The sequence below is a fragment of the Chaetura pelagica genome, unplaced genomic scaffold, assembly GCF_000747805.2.
Source record: "Chaetura pelagica isolate M959 unplaced genomic scaffold, ChaPel_1.0 scaffold219, whole genome shotgun sequence".
NCBI lineage: Eukaryota > Metazoa > Chordata > Aves > Apodiformes > Apodidae > Chaetura > Chaetura pelagica.
Genome location: NW_009954552.1, coordinates 2,592,708 through 2,602,700, shown reverse-complemented (window position 1 = coordinate 2,602,700; position 9,993 = coordinate 2,592,708).

The following is a 9,993-nucleotide window of genomic DNA, read 5'->3' as shown; positions in this document are numbered from 1 at the left end:
ACAAACCACTCTCTTTCCAAGAAGAAATCAATTATACACAGCACACATTCTTTCTGGCAAATATAAGGAAAAAAATCAAACCAAACCAGACAAACCAACTGTTTCTACCAGTGTGATACAGAACACCTACAAAGGCTGTGCCATCTCCTTTGTTTCCCTCACCTTCAACAAAAGAGCCAACCAACCAAAAACCAAGGGTAGGTGGGTAGAAAAGCTTCAGACTTTCAGTGTGACTCTTTTGCCAAAGTTACAGCCTTTCTACTTAAGTATTACTATTTTTCACTCCTGTAAGAAAAGAAACATGCACAATTTTACCTGAATGCTTATTTTATTTTACCAAATATTAAAAAAAAACCCCACACTGAAGAACACAGTACCTGAGAAGTGAGCTAACATTTTGGAAATAACAAGCCAGAAAGCAGGAATAAAGTCATACAGTATAAACAAAAAATAATACAAGTGTCAAGACGTTTTGCAATGTAGACTACTTCTTCTGCAATCTGCAGAAGGTTTCAGCATCTCCAGAGAATATACCTTTGTGACTTGGAAAAAGCCCCACCATGCATATGTTTAGTTATCAGAATTGTTACAATGCACTACATAAAGCAAAGGATAACTACAGATTTATATTTGAACAGTGCAGCGGTTACTAAATAAATATAATCCAGGCTTAAACTGCAAATAAAAATCAATTTCCATTTGCTAAGACTACAGTTCCACAGGTATGCATCCACTTTCTGCAGGACTACAACCACTGGGAAGTATCATAATTTTATGCAGAATTATTTGTGGCATGTTATCCTGTTGTATATATATTCCAGCCCAAACTCATATGCATTTGTGAGCTAAAATGATCAGAACAGCAAACATTACAAAATACCCGGAGTGGAAGTTAATGAATACATAAGATGCCTTGAGAGTATACTGAAACAACTGAGGAAGGAAATATTTGCACTCTGAAGCCAATACTTATCTATCTGACTGCATTTTGCTCTCTGACTCCCTGTGGGTTCACAGAAAGTTCTGCATTCTGTTACCAGATTTCATGCAGTCATGTACAGCCATGTGAAGAATGGATCTTGTTTGGATGTCCAAACCAAGACTAAGGGACTGCGCAACAGAAACTGACACAGGTAATCCCATGTTTCAGTACTGATTGGCCCACACAACTGGCCTTGACGTACATTAGCTTTGTTGCTATCTACAACACCAAGGAAATAGATTAACAAGCATAAACCAGAAATGCTTCTGTTACAACCTTGATTGTTTAGATTTCATAATGGAAAGGTACCTCTTATTTCCTAATCTGCTCATCTTCAAAGAGATCTCTTCACGACACTCTGAAGAACAGACTTCTTTTTTCTGAGATATGATTGCGTAGCATATCCTTAAGGTCTCCAGGGTGATCTGAACACACAGTCATACTGTGCCAGAGATTAATTTCATAGAAACTGCTTGCATACACAAAGAGACGGAGGCAAATCTAGTCCCCATGTGTGTTCATCAAGCCCTGCAGTTGTTAACTACTGTGGAATGGTGTTCCAGCATGTTGCTGCAAGAGTCAGCTTCTTATTGTAACCACGAGCACCAATCGATGGCATCCTTAAGAAAGACGGGCCTTCAGACCAACCAGGAATAATGACACAAGGGTGGCAAATGCTCTTACTCATCTCACCGTCCTAGGCTTACTATACATGTTTAAGGGAAACAAGAAGTCACCCTTAAGGTACAATGGACCTGATCAGCCCACAGACATTTCATTTAGGACAATATGAATTGTACTATGTATCTCAAAGTATTTCAGCTCTTTCTGCATTGATCACAAAATAAGACTAGGCAGTCTACATCAGAAATCATTAGGCAAATGACTTGCAGATTATCTTAAGACAAACCAGCAGGTAAAGCATATGCAATTCAAAGGTATGTAAAGCCTCAGACAAAATAAATGAAGCATGGTAATTAGATGAAAGAGGGAATTGTCTCATCTTTAGTGATAACATGCAGAATTTTTTCCATGTCACTGACATAATAGGAAGATTTTTGCACAAGTGTATTATGGAGTTACTAGACTAAAAAGATATATTTTTTTTCTTCTTGGAGAAAAAACACTAAGCACACACTGTGTGAAGTCTGTCAAGCTGTGAATGGTGCTAGCATGGAGTGTTCTTCAGAATGCACTGATCATAGAAATGCATAAACATGTCTATAAGCTGGCCTGATGCAAGTGTGGAATTTGCATAGGTCAAAAGACGAATTCAGGTCTTGGAAAGTTATTACCTGAATTTGAAGCTGATGTCATTACAGAGGTTTAGCATCTGCTGGCCCAATAACTCCCTACCAGGCAGTAATACTCTTTCCTCTGGAAGCAAACAGCAACTTTAACAGCTCTGGGGCTCCAGATATCACCACAGTAAACTCTCAAAAAAGGGATCTCTGAAGGAGGGACTGGAGGAGTGGAGTGGTAAGAAACAGAAATGTCATGAGCTTGGACTTTATGTTTGTAACCTTCTGTCAGTAAAGGCTGTTAGAAATATTCCAGCTGACTAACAACTGGGCTTCAAGACAGTCTCAGTATTAGCTCATGGTTTCAACATGAGTCAAAAATTGCTTCAATAAAGACAGATGCCAGCTAAAAGCTGCAACAAAAAGTGTAATTTTTTTTAATTCAATTGTTCCCTTTTCTTCTTACAGAAGTTTAAGTCTCGATCAGTCTGATCATATGGGCAGCAGTGAATAGGGCATGCTGCTCAGGGTGCTGCACTTTCTAATTTTTCCCTCCTCTTGGGACCTGAAGAGACCATGCAAATGAGTTTGGGAAGAAGGCTCTGCTCTGGGAAGAAAAAGTCTTCCTTTCAAACTACAGGGCCTAGAGAACCCTTTCAGGACTTATTTTCATGGCCTAAAGAACTAAGACATTCATAATAACATAGTACTACCCACCAACTGCAGTCTAAAGCTGATGTGGCTGTTACTGCAGTAGGGAGCTTAACACCATTTTCGGTCAGGCAAGTATCTTCCTAGAACTCCGTAACTTTATTTTGTTAAAGAACATGATAAAGCATAGAAAGGGCTGAAAACTAGCTATGCAGAGCTGCCAGTTTTCACAGCATCAACTCCTTTCTTTCTGTCTTATATCCTTCAGTCACTGTCTATTTAAAGGACTGTAGCTTAGTCTCATCTCAGCCTACAACTGTTTAGGGTTTTTTACGCTTGTTATAAAATGGTACTTTTGAATTAACATTAATTTTACCTCCTTAAGTTTGATCACTCAAGAAACAAAAGTGTGTCACAATTCCTGTGCATATTCCAACATATCTGCTAGCGCTGACAGAGAAGCATCAAGTTTCAAATAAATCTTGCTAGGAGAGGAAGATATAAAGCAGCTTTATAAAGTAAAAGAAAGTAATTTAACAAGTGACCTTCCACTGCTCCTTTAACAGTTATCACTTTTTTTTTTTTAAATGAAGATATCAATAGGTGTTCCTCACAAACAGAAACATATTCAGAAACGTGGTGCAAGAACCTTCTTCACTGAGAAAGGTTCAGGATGAGATCTCATCTTGCTACAGTTAAAAAAAAATTAACTTAAAATAGTACCAAATTACTCTATTAGAAATAAAAGCATAGGACTTCCTACATAGATGCATTTTAAATGGGAGATAACAAGCACTATCCATTTGGGTTATAGCAATGAAAAAAAGAGGCTATGGCCATGTTTGCTTTAACTAGTTAGCAGTGCTCAACAAGGATCAAGGAGGACGAAAAGCAAGTGCAACAAATTAACAGTATTTTATGTGCAGCAGAGGGATAAAAAATGCATGCAAATGTTGCAAAAAAAAAAAAGTTTCAGAACAGTGATAATCAGTCCTTCACCTTCCAACTACCACAAGCTTTAATTGCAAAAAATAATAGTACAAAGCACATCATTTCAATATTACCACCATAAAGCTGTGCCACCATTTATGAAACATCATTGTCTAATAGGGACTGATTGGTATTAATTTCCAAAATCAGAATTACATGACATGAAGGTAAGGCAGGAAAACAGTGTGTTAAGTCCATTTTTTACTTTCTGATTATATCAGTTTTGATAAACAATGTGAGCCAATGTTGTCAGGCTCTAGAACTGGTCATTTATGCAGTTAAACCACTAAAACAGCTCTTGGCACAGTTTTGCCACATGCCAACTAGCATTGTCCCAAAAAACCCAAGGTAGTTTCAGAGTTAGCACGGATCAGGAACCCTTTTCAGCCTTCACAGGGCCATTCTCCATGGACTGTAAGGCAGTGAAACACTATATACAAAGCTTGTTTGTGCTTCTGGGCCTTGATGCCAGAGAATAGTCACAAACACATTCATTAGAATAGGAATTGCCTCTCAGCCAAACTACCACAGACCTACTGATTTTTTTCTGTGTATGTGATTCTCTGCTTTTTGTTAACAGCATGGGGATACATTTACCAAAGGTTGCCCGCATAAGATAACATGAAAACAGGTTTTTATATCCTAACTTGAGCAACACGAAAGGCAATCATGCACCCAGCCTCAACACCTTATAGCAGCTCTTCCAATTTAGACCGTATCAACAGGCACAGAAAAAAGAAAATAAAACCAACAAACACCTACCCACAGTGCAAACAAATGCAAAGTCTGTATGTGAAATTATAAAAGGTTTAAATGAAAGCTACGGTGCAACAGTTGAAATTTCATTTATGTTAAACAATCTCTCTTAAAGCTGCTTTAATACCAGAGGACTGTGAAGTGTCTAAAGCAACATCTATTTTTAGGGAAGGTATGAAAGAGCCAGAGAACTGCAAACCAGTGAAGACTCATCTCTGTTCTGTGCAGACTTTCAGGAAATGTAATAATGGACACACATCTCTGTCCTATGGCACACGGTAAAGGACATCACATCACAAATCTCCTGTGCTTTCAAAGAGTCAGCCAGCTTCTAGATGAATGCTGATATCCATAAAAACACCTGAATTTTTGAGAAGGCTTTCAGCAAGGTCTTCCATCAAATGCTCTTATGGAGACTAAGAATATGAGGGGATATTATTCAGGTAAAGATGGAGACCAATTGCAAAGAATTGCAGAACTTTAACCAAGTACCAAGCCATCTGCTTGCCAAGAAGCAGATGAAATGTGAAGATATTCATATAGAAAAAAACCCCAAAACTTGAGGTCACATGGGCTTTAAACTGATCTTTACTACCCAGGAATGTAAGCTTGAGATGATTAACAATCCATGAAAACTTCAATTTAGAGCTCAGTAGAAGTTATAAAAGCCATTCAAGTAATTGGGATTTATTCTAGAAAGATGAGAGGGCATTCTTCTGACAATGTATATTCATATGCCAATGCATAGTCAGTCCAAGGTCTCCCTGAATGCTGAAGGCTATTTCTAATCCTGCTCCCCCTCTCCAACAAAAAGGACAACAGAAATGGCAGAGAAGTACAGAAAAGCAGAATGAAGATATCAAAGCTACAGAGAACTTCTGTTTTAGGAAATTTAAGTAGTCATGGACTGAACAGGACATGATAGAGGTTTATAAAGTCACAAGTTGCTGGAGAAAATTAAGAGAGTGAGTGTTCAGTATTTCTTCCAACACAAAAAAGGAAGTAAAGTATTAAGAAACTATTATATAGCAATAAACAAACACAAGGCTGTGTTCCAAAACACACAGTTCGAGCTGTGGATATCCCTGCTACAGGATATTGCCAATATCAGAAGTTTGTAAGAATAGAAGCAATGGCACAAATTCATGGAAGGTCCACCTAGAAGGTCTTGGGGGAGAAGGAAAACAGAAAAAAGAAAAAAAAAAAGACACCACTTTTAGTACCTAAAAGTCCTTTAACTGGAAGCTGCTGGAGGCTGAGAAAGTACAGAAGGAGAAAAGATCATCTAGTCCCAACCCCCCTCCATGGCCTGGGACACCTCCCATCAAACCACATTGCTCAAAGCCTCACCCAGCATGGCCTTGAACACTTCCAGGGATGATGAAGCCACAGCTTCCCTGGGTAGCCTGTTCCAGTGTCTCATCAACCTCACAGCGAAGAATTTCCTCCTAATGTCTAGCCTAAACCTCCACTCTTCCAGTTTAAGGCCATTATTCATCATCCTATTTATAGACACCCTGGTGAAAAGTCCCTCCCCAGCTTTCCTGTATGACCTTCATATCCTGGAAGGCCAATATGAGGTCTCCCCAGAGCCTTCTCTTCTCCAGGCTGAACAACCCCAACTCTCCCAGCCTGTTTTCATAAGACAGGTGCTCCAGCCCTCTCATCATCTTTGCAGCCTTCTTGTGGACTCATTCCAACAGCTCCATATACTTCTTGTGTTGGGGGTTCCAGAACTGGACATAGTACTGCAGGTGGGGTCTCACAAGAGCAGAGAGGCAGAATCACCTCCCTTGACCTGCTGGCCATGCCTCTTTTGATGCAGCCCAGGACACAGTTGGCTTTCTGGCCTGCAAGCACACATTGATGGCTAAAGCTGAATTTCTCATCAACCAACAAACCCCAGTCCTTCTCCTCAGGGATGTTCTCAATCCATTCTTTGCCCAGCCTGTAACTGGGCATTGCCTGACTCAGAAGCAGGACCTTGCACTTGGCCTTACCAAACTTCAGGAGGTCAGCATGGGCCCACCTCTCAAGCCTGTTAAAGTCCCTCTGGATGGCCACCCTTTCCTCTAAAGAGTCAACCACACCACACAGTTTGGTATTGTTATGCTATGTATTGTGCCACAGCAATGGCTCCTCAAAATCTTTGGTCTACACAGACACACTGACTAGCATTATAACCATTTTATGCTGCTTCATTCATGAACTAGCCTGCCATCAGTTCTGCATAGCTTCACTTTAGGCTTGTAAGTAAACCTGAAGATAGTTCATATCTTTAGAAGTTTAGGAACAACAAGATACTGGTACCTATCTATAGGCAGAAAGCAAAAACTTGCATCTTCTCTTTCCAACTTCACATTAGTGTCTCCTCAGTGTTGAGGTGTAACACAAGAGTGTACTTACAGATGTTCGTAATGCAGCAGTTGCTTTCAAATTATGTGATATACAATAATTCTTGGTGGCTTGTTTAGAAGAATAATGCTTTAAATTTACAAACCTGTATTCTGAAAATGGATTGTCTGTAAACTATTTAGAGACATTGTTCATATTGCAAACAAACTAAATCAATTATACACCCTCCACTAACATCTGACTGCAGACCGAGTCAGTCCACTGGCAAATCAACAGACTTCACAATAATTGTTTAATTTCAATTCCTATGGATATCAACTAATATTTATTTGAAATTATAATAATCAATTACTTCTGTTGGCTACCACAGAGATAAAGGGAAACCTCAGGAAGCTTACCAACTTCTAGACAGCAGGGGCATAACGATGTTCTAAAACAAAGTTACCTCCTTAACCAACACAGTAGTATTCCCTAATAACGAACTTCAAAGAAAACACCAGTTTCCCAAAAACCCAAAATATGATAATCCCACAGTAACAAAAAGCATTTCTAAAAGTATTTTGATATGTTACTGTAGACTTCAACTCAAATTAGAAAAAATACACTTTCTACAAAATCATTAAAAATTAACACTGATGAACAAGCAGTAATAAACTTTGAAAATATGCTAAGATCAAAATAATTCCATTCTATTTTAATTAGAAGAAAAACAGACTAAAATTCAGGACAAACTCTAAAAATGAAGATATTAAATAACCAATATATTAAAAATAATATGCCTACTTGCCAGTGATGGTCCTCCAAAGCTGTGCACCTGCAAGTTTGGGAATATAAAGTGAAATACAATTTTTTTATTCATAAGGAAGGTTCAAATTTGCAACAAATTTACTAAGGAAGTCTCTGTAACAGTCAGAACAGGAAAAGTGTATTAACATAGAGTAATATTTCTTGAGTTTTTTCTATAAACGTAACCTATCATTTCAATTTATAAGTGGAAAAAACTAGTATCTTATATTGCTATATTTTCTCATGAAAGATGACTAACGTAGCTTGCGCTTTTCACAGGCAAGCTGACAATCACTTTCAACATTCCTTTTTAATCTGTATTAGTCTTGCCATCTAGTGGCTGGCAGTGCAAAGAAGCTAGCCAGAAGTGTTACACTGGATAGAATTTTTTCTGCCTTTTGAAGTGGCACTAATTTCAAGTCACGACCACAGAATGTTTAGGAAAACTTTGTATTTTAGAAAATAATACATTTTCAGACCTATCAGTTAAGAAATAAGAATGATTGTTCACTAATACAAATTATACTCAAGCTAAAACAAATCTCATAATGCCTTTTCTATAAAATACAGCAAAACTTCACTGAAAATGGTAACAGATCATCATAGACATATTATTTCTCTCTGAAATTATCTAATACTTCACAATAATCATAACATTGAAGTGGATTTAGTAATTAACTAACGTGTTTGGAATTGCAGGTGTTTAAGCAAGAAATTCTATCAGTATACAGCCTTACCTTTTATCCTTGAGAATACCAAATCCTTTATTATCTGAAGAACTAGCACTCCAAGCATTATGAGAGAAGTCAGGTGATACACCCTCCAAGAGGTCAGTGCAATAAACCTAAAATGTCAAGAAGTAATAAACATTGAACACTTTTAAGCTTATTGAAGTGCACGTAACTTGATAGCTGTTATTAGTACTGAAAACAAAGAGAAAAAAATAGACTGGTATTTACACTAATTGAATTTGGTTTACCCCTACAACCTTTTCACAAAATGCAAACACTCAGAGCTCCAAGCATGACAGACACATTTGGAAAATGTAATCAGTAAACATAACATTGAGTTAGTAGTAGATTTTGTCCACACTTTTATCTAAAGATGAGGAATTATAGAAAACAAAATATTATCGTTATTGCATAGGACACATTAATTTTAAAATTAATTACAACTTTATTAACAAAAATTGTCTCAGCACGACTATTTTCTTTTTTATTCACATACAAAAAAAGGTTACACACTTTCTTTTGCTTCCTATAGGTCCTACGTTCACATAAGATACTAATACAAATTATTATCTCAAACGCAAAGATGAGGTAATACTGTATCACTCATTGTATAATACTCAAACTTCTCTTCATAATGAGCTTTTGCGAATTTTGTTTTTCATTACATAAAAATTTTAGAACATGTCTAGTCAAGTCAAACAGACCTAGACTCAGAATGTATGATTTATAATCTCATGCATAGCTGACTTTGCTATCCAGGTGTGTTTGGAGATTAGCTCTTCTATCTATTTTGTTGGCAAATATCTTAACTCATAAAAAAGAACCCAAAGTGTGTAAGATTTAAAATGCAATTAAATAAAAAAGAGCTGAAGTACTTTAGTGGCTTGTTTCAAGCACATAAAGCCAGAGATCTGAATACAGATAATATGCATGTTAGTATATTTTTCAAGGTAAAAGCAAAAATAATCCTCTTTTTTAAAAAAAAATAATAAGTTGAGGAGAGCCAAAACCAATACGAAGCCACTGTCCAAGGCAGTGGTCCAAATAAGGATACCAACAGAAGCAAAATCATATGAAGCTGGGAGGTTTCCAAGAAACCTCTTGGACTTGAAAACTGGACAACTGGCCACCCGACTAGTTACTGCTGCTGTTTTTCTGCAAGAAAGAGGGGGAAGGGACACAAGGAGTAGCAAGCATGGCCTCTGGAGGAAGCCAAGAGACACCCTTTGAGCAGACTTTGATTTTTAAAAAGAAAACTGACTTCCAGGTGTTTCTAGCAAGCTCAGGATATACACTGCAGGTTTGGAACACTGCTATAGTATTCCTTGCAATTCTCAAAAAACAGAACTGCATCAAAGAAAATGTGTGTGACACCAATTTCCACATTTAATACAAACTCATAATGCCTAATCTCTCTGAGCAGAGTAGGATATGATTTCTAATACAGATAAACTCAGTCTGAAAATTTTTTTCTAAATATGAAAGGTTTGTACATCTGTGC